Source organism: Globicephala melas, chromosome 2, assembly GCF_963455315.2.
Source record: "Globicephala melas chromosome 2, mGloMel1.2, whole genome shotgun sequence".
NCBI classification, from domain to species: domain Eukaryota; kingdom Metazoa; phylum Chordata; class Mammalia; order Artiodactyla; family Delphinidae; genus Globicephala; species Globicephala melas.
This window is the reverse complement of record NC_083315.2, coordinates 61441188-61460399: the sequence shown is the minus strand read 5'-3', so window position 1 is coordinate 61460399 and position 19212 is coordinate 61441188. Positions and strand designations below refer to the sequence as shown.

Here is a 19212-nt window from a genome sequence, read left to right as displayed (position 1 = left end):
TGTAGATTTTCTCTATTCTTTTGTTTTCACCAAACCACTTTCTATCTTTTAAGAATTCCTCAACATTTTAATTTTAAGGATGGCATATTTTCTTATTCAAGTGGTTTTTTCTGTAATTTCAAGGGATTTTGGTTGGAAGATATTTGGTAGATATGTGTGTTCAGCTCAACTTGTCCCAATATCTTTCAATTAACAAAATAGATCAATTATTACTATTGATAATAGTAAGTTAATATTAATTGAACACTTACTCTGTGCCAGGGAACATGCTAAATGCTTTTAATATATTATCTCTTTTAATCCTTACATCAACACAGTAAAGTGGACGTTGTTATTATTTGTATGTATACTTAAGAAAAATGAAGTTTAAAAACCACAGAATAACCTGCCCAGGATAACACATTTAATGTATGTGTGAGAACCAGGATATGAACCTAGCCTTTCTGACTGACAGGTCCATTTTAAACACTGGTAATTCTGTGGACGTATAGCTTCTACCCCACCAAGCTCAATTAAGTTCAGTTCCTTACTTACCTTATAGTTTATCACTTAAGTTGCTTTATTCATAAGATAAAATTCCCTCTACCAGGACCAAATCCTGTATATTTTTTAAGATCCAGTTTTAAATGCCACCTCAGCTGCAGTGCTCTTGGCAATATTCCAGCAAAAATAGATCTTACTTTTTACCTCATTTTACATTTGTTTGATCTCCTTCCTAGCACTGTCTACTTCCTACTTTATACATAATATAGTCATTTGATGCATACAATTTCTTCTCTACTAAACTGTAAGACCACTGGGAAAAGGATTTGTGTCTTCTATCATTTGTGTCATTTATCTTTATGATTCCCAGCATTGCCTGATATGTACCATTTTGGTAAATATTATTAATAAATAATGTGTATTTATTCAGTTCAATTTGTGTCTTTATTTATAAATGGATCCTTTTAAATCAATTTCTACATCAAGGTTGTTGACTTATAAGTATTTGTGTGGATTTTATTTAATATGAGTAGGGATCATGAGCATATCTGCTTTAATCCTGCTGTTGGGATTAATATTTATGAATATTCGGGAAATGACAAATAGTTTTAGAATTAATTAGAGGCTCCTCATTATACTGGTATCGATAAAGGTATCTGAATTTGCATAAATATATCAAGGAGATTCAAGATATTTGGGAGTTGTTTGAGTGTGAAATAAACCTTTTGATTTCTGCTTCTAGAAGTTAAATAATATGAATCATAATATGGAACATGATTCATAGATCAAAAGTGGCATCAAATAAATCATTGTTTCTGTCACAGTAAACCCAGAAGGAGAATAGTATGTATTTGTGAATTCTTAAATTCATGTCACAATTTCACAAAGCAATTTGATTATAAAGTATCTTTTTAATAGTACATAACAATCAGATTGTACCATTTCAAACAAGTGATATGTTAAGCATAGAATCCTTGAGATTTATTGGGAAGACCATTTTTTACTGTTTCAGAAATTCATAGAACTTTAGAGTTACAAATTTTACCTATACAGTGATTGTTTTTACAGTCACCCTTAACTATTTTCCAGTGATAGGGAATTCTTTCTCACAAGACATCCGTCCCATTCTACTGTTGAATAGAATTTTATGTTTAAAAAATTATTGCTTACTTTCAACTAAAATCTGCCTCTATTTTTTAAAGCTGTACTTTGAACCTTTAGAATCTATAAAAATCTTAAGATTCTTCACACTAACTCCCACGTGGGGGCATCCAGCAGAATGGGATAGGGCAATAGGTAGCGGAGCTACAGCTATTTCTTTATATGAGTCTCTTGAAAGCAGATGTTTATAAATCAGATTGTGACAGTACAAGAGGATGCTGCGCCTAAGTCACCACCATTATGTAGCATTACTCCTTTGCTTTAGCTTTCTTTAATTCAATGTTATTATATTTTAAATTGGAAAATAACAGTGAATTGTATTAGTTTGAGAAGGGGGGAGAAATCTTTTTCTTATGATTCTCACTAATGAGCTTTCATGAAATATGCCTAATCTGTTGAGAGATACCATTGGGAACAACCAGTATACAGCCTTGAACTCATTATAACTGCCACATATTTTTCAGTGGCTCCTTTATGTGACAGATTACTCTCAGGAGCAAATAATTTGCAGCTCTTTTCACATTGTGTCAGTGTTTTTATTTTTAATAAAGTGTTGTGATTAATAGTCTCGTATAATTGTCGTTTCCCCAATTGAGTGTAAATGCTTCATTTGAATGTTTTTAATCTGAAGGAACAGATTGTTTTTTTATTGGACTCTCGTTGTTTTTCTATGCTTTCAAGATTTTTTGATTGCTTTGTTTGAGGTATCTACAGTGGGGGAAAATGAACTTCTCTGTTAGAATTGTGGAGTAGGACCCGGTAGAGAAATTTTAAGGATGAACACTGAGATACTTGAACATTCATACATATATTTTTATGATAATTTCAGAACAGGACAAGGACATATGGCAACTTCGATTGACTTTCCAATGGCAGTTATAAAAATAGCTTATCTCTTTGGCCCAATGGTACTATGGTGACATTACCTTATAGTTACTATCTGAAATGCCAGGATGCTTTCACTGTCATTTTTTTTTTTTTTTTTTTTTTTGGAGGCCAGACTTAATGTATAAGGTAAGACAAGAGGTGGAAGAAAAAGAATTATTGAAAAATTGAGAAATTATGAACTGCATTTTTACAAGAATCCAGTGCCTCATGCATCATTAGGACAGCTGTTTGTTGGTTTTGCTCTTGAAGTGGTGATACTTTTCATCCTGGTCACTCCTTCATCCACTCCCAGGAACCTGACTGGGATGAGAAGTATTTCCTGTAGCCATAGAACAATTTTGCTTTTGTTCAGGAATCCAGAGTGCAGGTTGGGCTTCATTAGCACAACCATTGAGTATTTCATTAACCCTATCCTGGGCCAACTACTGTGCTTATGGTGTAATGGAGTTGGAATTGTGGAACGTTATATGAATTCAAAACTACTTACTAATAAGAAAGCTTGAAGACCTATCTTGTGAAATTGAGTGTTGAATACATGTAACTTTTATTTGATAAAGCAAAGAAGTTGGGTGAAACTTTTAACAATTAGAGAAAAATAATTTGAGATTAATTTGAAAGTTGAATAGCATATGTTTACTTATAAACACACAAACATTTTGGCTTTTTTTGGCTAATAAGAGAATTACTTAGATTAGAATGTTAGGGGAAACTGCCTAGCTTTGTGTAGTTAAAAGTTTTTATTTTCACATAAATTAAATAAGTCCTCTTTATAAATTCAGCTTCAAAAGTTTTCTTTATGATGTAAATGTGTATGTTAAAGTCCTTCATATCCCCACAATTACATATTTTTGTTCTTAAGTGTTTCCTTAGTTTTTATTTATTCAGTCACTGAGCAAATATTTATTGAATGTGTAGTAGATATTAGTTCCTGCAAAGGAAACAAATGAATACAACAATTAATGTAAAAATACATAAATGTTTCCTATAATGATCAGAGCTTAGAAATGCTTTTAATACAGTGGGTTTTTTAAATTACAGTTCTTTGAAAGGGTATTGATATAATGGTATTATTGTAATATTTTAAAAGTACTTGGAAGTTATACTTTTCTGAGTATGCATTCCAGAGTAACCAGTATTGGACTGGCCTTCCTCATGTAAACAACTAGAAAATTGGACAAAATAAATGTTTCTAGACATTTGAAAATATGCAGGACCATAATCCTTAAGAGATGACCCCCAGCTTTCTTCCTGGAAGCACTTTCCAGACTGGAGTACAGGGTTGGGAGAAGGGAGCAGGCAGGTTAGCAATCTCAGTGAGCTAAGGAGACAGAGAACAGAGTTTAGGGCTAGAAAGGTAGTGGAATTTGTGGGGCAGGCTGCTGGAGAGAAGAAAGATGTGCGAAGAAGCTCAAGAAAACTGTATAGGGTTCCCCTTGAGTCTTTTACTAAATACTAAGCTGCACATAAACAGAGCAAAACTCTCCACAGTCCAGACAAAGAACACCTACTAAGGAAAGAACAGCTACTGGAAAGCTGAAAAATTACTGGAGCATACACAGAGGTGAGAAATATTCACATTCTGTTCAACTAGAGTAGAGAGAGATCTCAAAACACACCAGGTATTCAGCAGATACTATAGAAAGGCTGTATTTTAAGAATAGGGCTAATACAGCTCTAGGTTCAAGCCTACTGTAGAACCACCCTAACAGCTTAAAACACACCTTGAAAGGAACAAGTTGGGTTAACTGCCTGCCAGAACAAAGTTCAACACTCTCCTTAAGAAAATGACAAAATTCAAACAACTAACAGGTAGCATACACAATGTCTAGCATATAGTCAAAATTAGTGGACTGGCCAAAAAAAAAAGGAAAATGAAATGTGAACCACAATCTGGAGAAAAGTCAATCAGTAGAAAACAAACCCAGAAATGGAAGACATGATGAAATTAGCAGACAAGGAATTTTAAAGCAGCTATTATAAATGTGTTCAAAGATATAAAGGAAAATATGAACATAGTGAGGGAACAAACGGTAGTTCAGTAAAGAAATGGAAATGTAGGGCTTCCCTGGTGTCGCAGTGGTTGAGGGTCCGCCTGCCGATGCAGGGGACACGGGTTTGTGCCCCGGACCGGGAAGATCCCACATGCTGGGGAGCGGCTGGGCCCGTGAGCCATGGCTGCTGAGCCTGCGCGTCTGGAGCCTGTGCTCCGCAATGGGAGAGGCCATGGCGGTGAGAGGCCCGCAAACCACACACACACACACACACACAAAAGAAATGGAAATGTAAAAAAGAACTAAATGGGAATTCTAGTATGGAAAAATATGATATCTGAAATAACCCTTGGAGGAGCAGAAGTTTGCCAGAATTAAGGAAAAGCAATGATGCTAACAAATATAAATTTCTCTTTTCAACTATCTTGTTGAACTGCGCCTAAAGGTTCATGTAAGTTAATGTTAATATAATCGCTGTTAACACAGCTCTACACAGAACATTCTTTTCATATAGCTCTGTACAAGCAGTATATAATTAATTTTAAATAGTTACATAATTGCAGTATAGGATAGTGAAATAAGCTCTTCTTAGTACCACATGTGAGAAATCATATGGCTTTTAGGTTACTGCTGGCTCTGTAGATTTAATCAGTGTGATATGGATGCCAGGAAGCTTTCTTAATTTTTATTACAATAACAAAAATATATAGTATCTTTGTGTATGTTTTGGCAACTTCATTTTGAGAGTTTATAAAAAGGTTCTGGAACCATATTATAAAGGGAACAGAAGAAAAAACTGGGAAAATTTGATCAAATAAGAGAACTTCCCCCAAATACTTGCCAAAGTGGTCTTTGGAAATTCATTCATATTTGAAAATATGGTATTTTAAAAAGTGTTGAAAGCTCTGTTTATATAAATGGGCCTTTTTAAAAACTTTATTTTGAACTAACTTTAGAATTACAAAAATGTTACAAAGATTGTGCAGAGTTCTTATAATATAGTCTTCACCAACTTCATCTAATGTTAACTTCTTATATAACTGTGATACTGTAACATCTTGTATAACTTTGATACTGTAAACAAAACTAAGAAAGACATTGGTTAACTATTAACCAGACTACAAAGTTTGTTCTGATTTCACCAGTTTTTCCACTAATGCCCTTTTTCTGTTCCAAATCCACTTTTGGATTACATATTGCATTTAGTTGTCACATCTCCTTAGTCTCCTTCAATCTGCAAATGATCTTCAGTCTTTCCTCGTCTGTCCTACCCTTGACAGTTTCAAAAAGTATTGGTCAGGTATTTTGTGTAATGTTCTCAGTTTGCATTTGTCTGGTGTTTTCTCATGATTATATTAAGGTATGGACTTTTTGGGGGACAAATACTACAGAATTGCTGTGCCCTTTTCAATACATCCAAATCAGGGGTACATGATATCAATATGTCTTATTATTTGGTAATGTCAACTTGATCGTGTAGTTATGGTGGTTTCTGCTAGATTTCTCCATTGGGAAGTTATTATTTTTCTCTTTGTAATTAATAAATATTTTAGGTGTTACACCTTGAGATTGTGTAAATATCCTGTTTTCCATTTTGGGAGTAAAGCTTTTTAACTGCTGAACTTTATCATAGAATAATTGGGTAGCCAGTTTTTTTGTAACTGTTGCTGGGACCTCACCGGATAGCAGTATTTCTGAGTCTTCTCTGCTTCTGCTCAGTTTATCCAGAGAGGGATGCTTCAGTCTTCTACCTAGGGATAGTAAGCCTACCTGGTTGCCAACCTACTGGAACCTGTTGAGGAGGGAGATAGGCAGTTCCATGTTTTTAGTATGTGGTCTTAATCCCTCTGATGGTCTCCTCTGAGCCCACAGCCTCTCCGATTTAGTTTCTCCTGAGTGTAAACCTCCCATCTTCAGGGGTGAGTTGGAGGTTTAAAAGCTCTTAAGTCCTCTACCTCCACATCATCCCTGTCTTCTGAAGTGCTGCCAGTTCCTCAAGGTCGGTTGGTTTGAGTCTCATCAGTGTGTCCCTCTGGAGGCACTTACCTTGACTTTGCTCCATTAATTAATTTACTTCTCTTCTCTCTCCCTTCTTTTTTCATATATTTTGGGTTGGGATTACAGATATCACTCAGTTTCGTCCAAAATGGAGTTTGTGTTCCTCTTTCTTGTCCTATTTGTTGTCTGGGGTATTTTAATAAAGTGGTGGACCCAGAAACGTATTTGACCCTTTGTCCTAAAACTGAAGCCAAAATAACCTTCATCTCTCAGCTTTCACATTTACAAACCTTTGGCTTGACATTTTCACTTTTAGGAATTTGTCTTACAGAAATGTGTATACCTGTACACAAAGATACATGTATAAGAAAGTTTACAGAAACATTGCCCATAGTAGCCTCAATTAATTAAACAGCATAAATGTAAGCAACATAAAGAAATGATGAATAAAATTGTGATGTATTTGTATTTTAGAATAATATGCAGCAGTTGAGAATATTCAGGTCTGTTTATATATACTAATGGGAAGCTCTTAAAGACACATTATAACATACAGCAGTTTGGAAAGCAACATGTTTGGTATAATTTCATTCTCATACTTATGTGTATGTATAAGTGTATCATGAAAAGGAAAATATTTGGAAGAACATGCACCAGACTTTTAACAGTGGTATTTTGGAGATGATGAAAAGTGAAACTTTGATTCTTATACTTTGTATATTTATGTAATGTATTAAATAACTTTTATAACAAGCTTATTATCGCATTTTGATTTTTAAATAAAAACATATGAAATAGATTATCTACCGAAGCAGTTGAACAATGACTGGAGGTTTTCAAGCAGGGGCTCTTGTAAAGGATCTCTCTGCTAGGTACTAGCTCACGTATCATTTAGTTCAGGATTGCCCAAACTGGATTACTGTTTGGGGGAAAAGGGATTTCATGATCGAATAAGAATGAGAAATCCAGGTTAACAAACTGAACCGGTTTTTCTCCTACAAAATTGCTGTGAGTCTTCAACATGCTGATAAGCATGGCCAATCTCCACAGTCTTCCAAATATGATTGTTTCCACAAAGAAATGCTCTGTGGAACCGTACTTGTGATCACATCGCTGTTATGTTTAGAGCAGTAAGCACCATGTAAATCTGACTCAGTTCTGAACACTGAATTCTGAATAATGCTGCTGTGAATGTTCTTGGGGAATACAAAGTAATTCCTTTACACAAGGAAATGTGGGGGCAGCAAAAGAGACATTTTCCCCAAGATACTTTCGTAACTTCTGAAGGAGTTCAGAAGATTTTGAAAGAAGTTCTAAAACTAATCTGTCTTCAAAGAAATATTATGAAAAAGAAACAAATTTTTAAAACAAGTCTTGAAAATTTCAAAACAGTTTCAAAAGAAAACTTAAATGTGCCTGCTCACAGCTCACTTGGCTGGTATGAGTGGGTGTCAAATTAGGATAACTGGATCCACTTAACCGAGAGCAGCATGCCCAGCACAGAATTTAATGATCTCTACCTAGAAACTGTTTTAAGTGCATAGATCTACTGGTTAAGCTCATAATTATAATCTACTAGAAGTGACACTTTGTCACAGATCTAATGTATCATTAAACTGGAGCCATCAGCCACAGTGTAGCTGGATTTTGAAAGTGATTTCTCACTTTCAAATGAAAAGTGACAAATCCTTTTATTTTCAAATGAAAAATGAAGAGTAGCTCTGATGATTAATTCAAGTAACAAAAAGCTAGATCAGGAGAAACATAATCCTTCAGGATCTCACATAGATCACTTCAGTTAGTTCCACTTAAGAGCTGATTGAGATCATTAGGTATCAGTGAAAGTGCCAGCGTGAAGCTACTGCCAAGCGTTTGAGCAGCAGGTCAAAGCTAACAGCATTTTTGATGTTCAGATTTTCAAGGTATAATACCGTTTCTCAAACAAATTTCCCAGTTGTCTTTGACTCGAGTCCGATTTACATGTTGTTCATAGCTCTAAACCTAGTAGTGGTGTGAACATAGGTACAGACCTGGAAAGTCCATTCTTGTTCAGTAACCAGGCAAACCTAGAGCACAGCATGTCCTGGAAATGAGACTGGAAAGCTGATTGGGACCAATCTGTAGAGGACCTTGAACACTGTGCTGAGGCGTTTGGACTTTATTCTGTAGGTAGTTTGGGGAAGTGATGTGATCATCAGAACTTTTTCTTTCTTTTTTTTTTTTTTAGCATGTTTTATGTTTATTAAGCAAATATTATACAAGTGAAACATGAGCATATTGTCATAGAAAGAAATGAAACAATTAAGTACAGCAAAACCAAGAAATCCCCTTTTCCATATCTCTTGAACTCTTCTTAAAGATAACCACTGCCAAGAGTAGAGTGTTCATTGTTTTCCCCCACTGAGGCATTTACATATGTGTGTATTTATGTCTTCGGTGTCATATGGGAAAATCTACCTGTGAGATAATATTATCCATGCTGCTCTGGAACTTCCTTTTTCACTTAAGCAAATGAGTTGATGGTAAATCTAGTGTTGACATGTGGATCCTACCTCATCCAATTTTACAGCTTCACCGTGTTCCTTGGGAAGGTAGCCTTTTAAATTACTTAACCACGTCTCTGTTGATGGACATTTAGGATGTTAGCAACTTTGCTGTTACCAACAACATGGAAATTGAACATCACTGCATCTTTCGGCACAAGTGCAAGTATTTCTTTAGCATAAATTCCTGGAAGGATTTATCATTTCTAGTTTGATAGAGGGTCGCAACTCACCTTCCTAAAAGTCAACACCAATATACTTTTCACATTACTCTTTTAGATTTTTTTTTTTTTTTTTTTGCTCATTCTTGAAAGTCTTTTCTATCATCAGTGTTTTTACTCTGGCAATTGGATGAGGCCACCCAGCAATATATCTCATGCTTTCACTGCTCCCCAGTAATTTCTATTACTTATTGATCAGAAAAGTCAAAAGATAAAGCTTCCTCCTCAGTTTTCATCTCTCCAGACTTGGGACTATTAGTAAAATTTCTCAGGTTTATGGCTCTTCACCAGAATGGTTTCTAGGGATTGAAACAGACATAGGAGCAGTCAAGTTTATCCCCAGCTCTGCTCAAATTGAATTAGGTCTCCTCTCTTCTTTCCTGCCTCCCTCCCTCCCTCCCTCCCTTCCTTCCTTCTTTCCTGATACATTTTGTAATGGGAGAGAGGTAGCTTGTTTCTTAATTTTTACTCATTTCTTTAGGTATTGGCAAAGAGGTTTTCTGTGAAGAAATTTCAATCTTAAGGCAGAAGTCGAGTTGATTCTTTTCTGTGGATGCAGTGGTCTTTTTGATCATCACTGACAATATTAATTTTACTTACTGAAAAGTGTTTTTTGCTGGTTTTGTTTCTTTTTGCAATTTTACCTGTGGATATTGTTCCTTCTTTTAATGCAATTAAGTATCGATCTTTCCTGGTGGTTCAAAGCAGGTTAACCAAATGTTATTACGGATGTTTGACTATTTTCTAACCTACAAAAACAGCGAATTCATATTTTGCAAGGCTTGTAAGACGCTCTTTTTCTCTGCCTATGATTTTCTGTGTAGTTTGGTCACCGATAGGGTTACCGGGTGGGGTGGACTGGCCCCTTGTGAACCAGAACCTCTGAGGGCTTCCCACTGCTGGGCCACACCGCAAGCAGTGTGTGGGGGAGGGGCAGAGGGAGGAGGTTGAGCACTGCTTCCCATTTCAGCACCCTGAGGAATTACTCCTCCACTTTTTATACCCACCTGTTGACTGTGGCACTGGGACTACACGGGACCACGCTTATCTCTGCGACAGTGTCTCCTACAACAGGGGTCCCCAACCCCTGGGCCGTGCAAGGCAAGCTTCATCTGCCCCTCCGCATCACTCACATTAACTGCCTGAACCATCTCCTCCCAACCACCCGCCCCCCTTCCGTGGAAAAATCGTTTTCCACAAAACCAGTCCCTGCTGCCAAAAAGGTTGGGGACTGCTGCCCTACAGCATGTTGGGTAGCACTTGGCTCCCTGGATCTATTCTTCTGTCTTGCTTTCATGCATTCTGCAACATTTCTGATCTACTTGTTACACTTGTTACACATTTTTCTTTATTTTCCTCCCCATAAGGTAATGAGCATGCTCACTTTACTATATTGATCTAAATTCTCATGAATGATTTTAAGGAATAATTACTGACTCAAGAAATGGTAGAAAATCTGAATATAACAACCATGATTTTTTTAAATTGTTGATGAATATCCTTCCCCATTAGGGCTCCAGATCTGAATTGCTTTATGGATAATTTTTATATTACTCTCATATAAATTATTTATACTCTTGCAAAGCACGGAAAAAATAGAGAATTTCTCGTGTCCTTTTAGAAAGCCAGCTTAATCGTAATAAAAACACCTGACCAAAACTGAATACAATAAAAGTTTAGCCTCTTGAATGAACATAGATATAAGCATCCCAAACAAAATCTTAGCAAAACACATACAGTGGCAAAATAAGATAATAACAACAATACATTACCAAGGAGGTGAGTATGAGTACATTTCAACATTAACACAAATTGATGTAACATAAAATATTACATCACAGAAAAAAACCCAAAAAGAACAGGTATCTCAGTATCTATAAAAGGCCTTAAACAAAATCTCATTTATAATTAAAGTGTATTTTTTTAACATCTTTATTGGAGTATAATTGCTTTACAATGGTGTGTTAGTTTCTGCTTTACAACAAAGTGAATCAATTATACATATACATATATCCCCATATCTCTTCCCTCTCGCGTCTCCCTCCCTCCCACCCTCCCTATCCCATCCCTCTAGGTGGTCACAAAGCACTGAGCTGATCTCCCTGTGCTATGCGGCCGCTTCCCACTAGCTATCTGTTTTACATTTGGTAGTGTATATATGTCCGTGCCACTCTCTCACTTTGTCCCATCATACCCTTCCCCCTCCCCATATCCTCAAGTCCATTCTCTAGTTGGTCTGCGTCTTTATTCCTGCCTTGCCCCTAGGTTCTTCATGAACATTTTTTTTGTTGTTTTTTAGATTCCATATATATGTGTTAACATACGGTGTTTGTTTTTCTCTTTCTGACTGCCTTCACTCTGTATGACAGACTCTAGGTCCATCCACCTCACTAAAAATAACTCAATTTCGTTTCTTTTTATGGCTGAGTAATATTCCATTGTATATATGTGCCACATCTTCTATATCCATTCATCTGTCAGTGGACACTTAGGTTGCTTCCATATCCTAGCTATTGTAAATAGAGCTGCAGTGAACATTTTGGTGCATGACTCTTTTTGAATTATAGTTTTCTCAGGGTATATACCCAGTAGTGGGATTGCTGGGTCATATGTTAGTTCTATTTCTGGTTTTCTAAGAAACCTGCATACTATTCTCCATAGTGGCTGTATCAATTTACATTCCCACCAACAGTGCAAGAGGGTTCCCTTTTCTCCACACCCTCTCCAGCATTTATTGTCTGTAGATTTTTTGATGATGGCCATTCTGACCGGTGTGAGATGATATCTCATTGTAGTTTTGATTTGCATTTCTCTAATGATTAATGATGTTGAGCATTCTTTCATGTGTTTGTTGGCAATCTGTATATCTTCTTTGGAGAAATGTCTATTTAGGTCTTCTGCCCATTTTTGGATTGGGTTGTTTGGTTTTTTGATATTGAGCTGCATGAGCTGCTTATCAATTTTGGAACTTAATCGTTGGTCAGTTGCTTCATTTGCAAATATTTTCTCCTATTCTGAGGGTTGTCTTTTCATCTTGTTTATGGTTTCCTTTGCTGTGCAACAGTTTTTAAGTTTCATTAGGTCCCATTTGTTTATTTTTGTTTTTATTTCCCTTTCTCTAGGAGATGGGTCAAAAAGGATCTTCCTGTGATTTATGTCATAGAGTGTTCTCCCTATGTTTTCCTCTAAGAGTTTGATAGTGTCTGGCCCTACATTTAGGTCTTTAATCCATTTTGAGTTTATTTTTGTGTATGGTGTTAGGGAGTGTTCTAATTTCATTCTTTTACATGTAGCTGTCCAGTTTTCCCAGCACCACGTATTGAAGAGGCTGTCTTTTCTCCACTGTATATTCTTGCCTCCTTTGTCAAAGATAAGGTGACCATATGTGAGTGGGTTTATCTCTGGGCTTTCTATCCTGTTCCATTGATCTATATTTCTGTTTTTGTACCAGTACCATACTGTCTCGATTAGTGTAGCTTTGTAGTATAGTCTGAAGTCAGAGAAGCTGATTCCTCCAGCTCCGTTTTTCTTTCTCAAGATTGCTTTGGCTATTTGGGGTCTTTTGTGTTTCCATACAGATTGTGAAATTTTTTGTTCTAGTTCTGTGAAAAATGCCAGTGGTACTTTGATAGGGATTGCATTGAATCTGTAGATTGCTTTGGGTAGTATAGTCATTTTCCCAATGTTGACTCTTCCAATCCGAGAACATGGCATATCTCTCCATCTATTTGTATCATCTTTATTTTCTTTCATCAGTGTCTTATAATTATCTGCATACAGGTCTTTTGTCTCCTTAGGTAGGTTTATTCCTAGATATTTTATTCTTTTCATTGCAGTGGTAAATAGGAGTGTTTTCTTAACTTCACTTTCAGATTTTTCATCATTAGTGTATAGGAATGCCAGAGATTTCTGTGCATTAATTTTATATCCTGCTACTTTACCAAATTCATTAATTAGCTCTACTAGTTTTCTGGTAGCATCTTCAGGATTCTCTGTGTATAGTATAGTATCATGTCATCTGCAAACAGTGACAGCTTTACTTCTTCTTTTCCATTTGGATTCCTTTTATTTCTTTTTCTTCTCTTATTGATGTGGCTAAAACTTCCAAAACTATGTTGAATAAGAGTGCGGAGAGTGGGCAACCTTGTCTTGTTGCTGATCTTAGTGGAAATGGTCTCAGTTTTTCACCTTTGAGAACGATGTTGCCTGTGGGTTTGTCATATATGGCCTTTATTATGTTGAGGTAAGTTCCCTCTCTGCCTACTTTCTGGAGGGTTTTTATCATAAATGGGTGTTGAATTTTGCTGAAAGCTTTCTCTGCATCTATTGAGATGATCATATTGTTTTTCTCCTTCAGTTTGTTAATATGGTGTATCACATTTATTGATTTGCATACATTGAAGAATACTTGCATTCCTGGGATAAACCCCACTTGATCATGTTGTATGATCCTTTTAATGTGTTGTTGGATTCTGTTTGCTAGTATTTTGTTGAGGATTTTTGCATCTATGTTCCTCAGTGATATTGGCCTGTAGTTTTCTTTCTTTGTGACATCTTTGTCTGGTTTTGGTATCAGGGTGATGTTGGCCTCCTAGAATGAGTTTGGGAGTGTTCCTCCCTCTGCTATATTTTGGAAGAGTTTGAGAAGGATAGGTGTTAGCTCTTCTCTAAATGTTTGATAGAATTCACTTGTGAAGCCGTCTGGTCCTGGACTTTTGTTTGTTGGAAGATTTTTAATCACAGTTTCAATTTCAGTGCTTGTGATTGGTCTGTTCATATTTTCTGTTTCTTCCTGGTTCAGTCTCTGAAGGTTGTACATTTCTAAGAATTTCTCCATTTCTTCCAGGTTGTCCATTTTATTGGCATAGAGTTGCTTGTAGTAATCTCTCATGATCCTTTGTATTTCTGCAGTGTCAGTTGTTACTTCTCCTTTTTCATTTCTAGTTCTATTGATTTGAGTCTTCTCCCTTTTTTTTTTTGATGAGTCTGGCTAATGGTTTATCAATGTTATCTTGTCAAAGAACCAACTTTTAGTTTTATTGATCTTTGCTATCGTTGCCTTCATTTCTTTTTCATTTATTTCTGATCTGATCTTTATGATTTCTTCCCTTCTGCTAACTTTGGGGGTTTTTTCTTCTTCTTGCTCTAATTGCTTTATGTGTAAGGTTAGGTTGTTTATTTGAGATGTTTCTTGTTTCTTAAGGTAGGATTGTATTGCTATAAACTTCCCTCTTAGAACTGCTTTTGCTACATCCCATAGGTTTTGGGTCATTGTGTTTTCATTGTCATTTGTTTCTAGGTATTTTTTGATTTCCTCTTTGATTTGTTCAGTGATCTCTTGGTTATTAAGTAGTGTATTGTTTAGCTTCCATGTGTTTGTATTTTTTACAGATTTTTTCCTGTAATTGGTATCTAGTCTCATAGCGTTGTGGTCGGAAAAGGTACTTGATACGATTTCAATTTTCTTAAATTTACCAAGGCTTGATTTGAGACCCAAGATATGATCTATCCTGGAGAATGTTCCATGAGCACTTGAGAAGAAAGTGTATTCTGTTGTTTTTCGATGGAATGTCCTATAAATATCAATTAAGTCCATTTTGTTTAATGTATCATTTAAAGCTTGTGTTTCCTATTTATTTTCATTTTGGATGATCTGTCCATTGGTGAAAGTAGGGTGTTAAAGTCTCCCACTATTATTGTGTTACTGTTGATTTCCCCTTTATTGCTGTTAGTATTCGCCTTATGTATTGAGGTGCTCCTATGTGGGTGCATAAATATTTACAATCGTTACATCTTCTTCTTGGATCGATCCCTTGATCCTTATGTAGTGTCCTTCTTTGTCTCTTGTAATAGTCTTTGTTTTAAAGTCTATTTTGTCTAATATGAGAATTGCTACTCCAGCTTTATTTTGATTTCTCTTTGCATGGATTATCTTTTTCCATCCCCTCCCTTTCAGTCTGGATGTGTCCCTAGGTCTGAAGTGGGTCTCTTATAGACAGCATATATACGGGTCTTGTTTTTGTATCCATTCAGCCAGTCTGTGTGTTTTGGTTGGAGCATTTAATCCATTTACATTTAAGGTAATTATCGATATGTATGTTCCTATTCCCATTTTCTTTTTGTTTGTTTGTGTTTTTTGGCGGTACGTGGGCCTCTCACTGCTCTGGCCTCTCCCGTTGCAGAGCACAGGCTCCAGACGCGCAGGCCCAGCAGCCATGGCTCAGGGGCCCAGCCGCTCCGTGGCATGTGGGATCTTCCTGGACCACGGCACAAACCCGTGTCCCCTGCATCGGCAGGTGGACTCTCAGCCACTGCACCACCAGGGAAGCCCTCCCATTTTCTTAATTGTTTTGGGTTTGTTAATGTAGGTCTTCTCCTTCTCTTGTGTTTCCTGCCCAAAGAAGTTCCTTTAGCATTTGTTGTAAAGCTGGTTTGGTGGTGCTGAATTCTCTTAGCTTTTGCTTGTCTGTAAAGGTTTTAATTTCTCCATCAAATCTGAATGAGATCCTTGCTGGGTAGAGTAATCTTGGTTGTAGGTTCTTCCCCTTCATCAGTTTAAATATGTCCTGCCAGTCCCTTCTGGCTTGCAGAGTTTCTGCTGAAAGATCAGCTGTTAACCTTATGGGGATTCTGTTGTGTGTTATTTGTTGTTTTTCCCTTGCTGCTTTTAATATTTTTTCTTTGTATTTAATTGTTTTTTGGTTTTTTTTTTGCGGTACGCAGGCCTCTCACTGTTGTGGCCTCTCCTGTTGCGGAGCACAGGCTCCGGACGCGCAGGCTCAGCGGCCATGGTTCACAGGCCTAGCCACTCCGCGTCATGTGGGATCTTCCCGGACCGGAGCACGAACCCGTGTCCCCTGCATCAGCAGTCGGACTCTCAACCACTGCGCCACCAGGGAAGCCCTGTATTTAATTTTTGATAGTTTGACTAATATGTGTCTTGGCGTGTTTCTCCTTGGATTTATCCTGTATGGGACTCTCTCTGCCTCCTGGACATGATTAACTACTTCCTTTCCCATATTTGGGAAGTTTTCAACTATAATTTCTTCAAATATTTTCTCAGCCCCTTTCTTTTCCTGGGACCCCTATAATTCTACTGTTGGTGCGTTTAATGTTGTCCGTGAGGTCTCTGAGACCGTCCTCAATTCTTTTCATTCTTTTTTCTTTATTCTGCTCTGCAGTAGTTATTTCCACTATTTTATCTTTCAGGTCACTTATCCGTTCTTCTGCCTCAGTTATTCTGCTATTGATCCCTTCTAGAGAATTTTTAAATATATGGAACGCTTCACGAATTTGCATGTCATCCTTTTGCAGGGACCATGCTAATCTTCTCTGTATCGTTCCCATTTTAGTATATGTGCTGCTGAAGCGAGCACATCATCAGATCTTTTATTTTCACAAACGAACTCTGGTGGCAGAAGGAAAAGCCACCAGCCTAATTCTTAATATAATCAGACCTTTTTTTTTTTTTAAGTAACAGATTTTTTACTACATTTGGCCTAGATATCTGTATAGTTCACTTATGCTTTAGGATCCTTGATAATCAGTTGGTACCTGTGAAACCTTTGAGTAGTTTCTGGACATTTTAATTTTGTCATGACTTCAGATAGGTTGATTTTAAGCCCAGGTGTTTTGAGCAACAGAGAAGTCCTAGGACTCAGTAACTATTGCTGTTTCACACTAGAAAAAAATATTGTTTAATTGTTGCAACTAGTCAGTCTAAACCGTTTCATTCTTTTCAACAGTATTATTGAAGTATGATATGTAAAACTCTCTACAGATAACATCATTTTGTATATAGAAAATCATGAAGAATCCATGAGTAGACTATTAGAACTAATAAATAAGCTTAGCAAGTCAGTATCAGTATACATAAATCATTTGTATTTATATATACTTGCAGGAACAATCTGAGATTGAAATTAAGAAAACAATTTCATGTATAATAGCATCAAAAAGAATAAAATACTTAATAAATTTAGCAAAGGAATTTCAAAACTTATGCTCAGAAAACCATAAAACATTTTTTAAAGAAATTAGAGATGTAAATAATAAATGGAGACAATTCGTGTTCATCAACTTAAAGAATTAATACATTCCCAACAGTGTATGAGGAGTCCAGTTTTTCCAACACTAAGTATTGTGTACCTTTTTTGTTTGTAACCATTGTAGTGGGTGTGTAGTAGTATCTTTTTTTTTAAATTAATTTATTAATTTTTGGCTGCCTTGGGTCTTCGTTGCAGTGTGTGGGCTTCTTATCGCAGTTGCTTCTCTTGTTGCGGAGCACGGGCTCTAGGCGCACAGGCTTCAGTAGTTGTGGCTTGCGGGCTCAGTAGTTGTGGCTCATGGGCTTCGTTGCTCCATAGCATGTGGGATCTTCCTGGACCAGGGATCGAATCCGTGTCCCCTGCCTTGGCAGGTGGATTCTTAACCACTGTGCCATCAGAGAAGTCCCTGTAGTAGTATCTTACTGTGATTTTAATTCACATTTTCCTAATGACATTGATGTTAAACACATTTTCACATGTGTGTTGGCCATTTGTATGTTCTTTTTGGTGAAATGACTTTTCAAGTCTTTTGCCTGTTTTTAAATTGGCTTGTTTTCTTACTAATTTATAGAAGTTGATTATATATTCTGATCCTGAATATATATTCTGAATTATATGTTCAAGTCCTTCATCAGATACACACTTTGGAAATATTTTCTGCCAGTCTCTGGCTTATCATTTACTTAGTTATGTTTTCCTTAATGTGCTGAAGTTTTTATTTCTAATAAAATACAATTTATCTGTTTTTTTCTTCTGTATCTTGTGCTTTTGTTATCATGTCTAAGAATACTTTTCTAACCCAAGGCACAAAGACTTTCCCCTATATATTTTTTCAGAAGTTTTAGTTCTTCTATTAAGTCTAGGAGCTGTTTTGAGTTAATCTTTGTATGTGGTGTTAAGTAAGGATCTAAGTTCATTGCTTTGCATGGGGATATGTAGTTGTACCAGCATCAGTTGTTGAAAAGACTGTTCTTACCACATTGAAACTTCTGGACACCTTAGCTGAAAACCAGTTGACCACAAATATAGGGGCATACTTCTGGACTCTCAGTTCTCTTTCACTGATCTATATGCCTATTCATATGCTGGACTGTCTCAATTACTAGAGCTTTATAGTAAGTTTTGAAATCGGGTAATCCAAGTCCTCCAACCATTTGCTTCTTTTTCAGAATTATTTTGGCTATTCTAGATCTTTTGCAGATCTTAATATTAAATTTTAGGGGCAGCATATCATCTTAACAACATTAAGTCTTCTAATCCATGAACATTTATTTATTTAGATGTTTTCATTTAGAACTTTATTTAGAGTTTAAAAAATTTCTCTCAGCAATGAGTTGCAGTTTTCAGGGTACAAATCTTACGCTTCTTCCATTAAATTTATTCTTAAATATTTTATTCTTTTTTGATGCTGTTGTAAATGGAGTTGTGTTCTTAATTTTACTTTAGGATTGTTCATTCCTAGTGTATAGAAATAGTGTTGGTTTTTATATATTGATCTTGTATCCTATGACCTTGCTAAACATATTTATTCGTTTTGGTAGCTTTTTTTTTTTTCCTAGATTCATTAGGGTTTTCTACTCAGTTAATTATTAATTACAAATAAAAACAGTATTACTTTTTCCTTTTTAATCTTTATTCAGTTTTTCTTGCCTTCTTGCACTGGCTTGGACCAGTACAATGCTTAATATAAGAAGCAGGAGCTAACATCCTTGTTTCCAGCATTGGGGAAAAAGCATTTATTCCTTCACCATTTAAGTATAATGTTCACCATAGGTTTTTTAGGTCTAGGAAGTTTACTTCTTTTCCTAATTTGTTGAGAGTTTTTATTATGAATAGGTGTTTGATTTTGTCAAATGCTTTTTCTGCATCTGTTGAAATG

The 19212-nt window shown here is 36.2% G+C and overlaps 1 protein-coding gene and 1 non-coding gene across 12 annotated transcripts in view; one reads left to right on the top strand and one right to left on the bottom strand.

Moving 5' to 3' along the window:
- The window catches only part of NEO1 (neogenin 1), a 242625-nt gene that overhangs the window by 153951 nt on the left and 69462 nt on the right, over positions 1 to 19212 (top strand). The window lies entirely within an intron of this gene.
- On the bottom strand, positions 16555 to 16661 carry LOC115862967 (U6 spliceosomal RNA). The gene has a single exon (XR_004043329.1). It is a non-coding gene; the product is annotated as a U6 spliceosomal RNA (small nuclear RNA).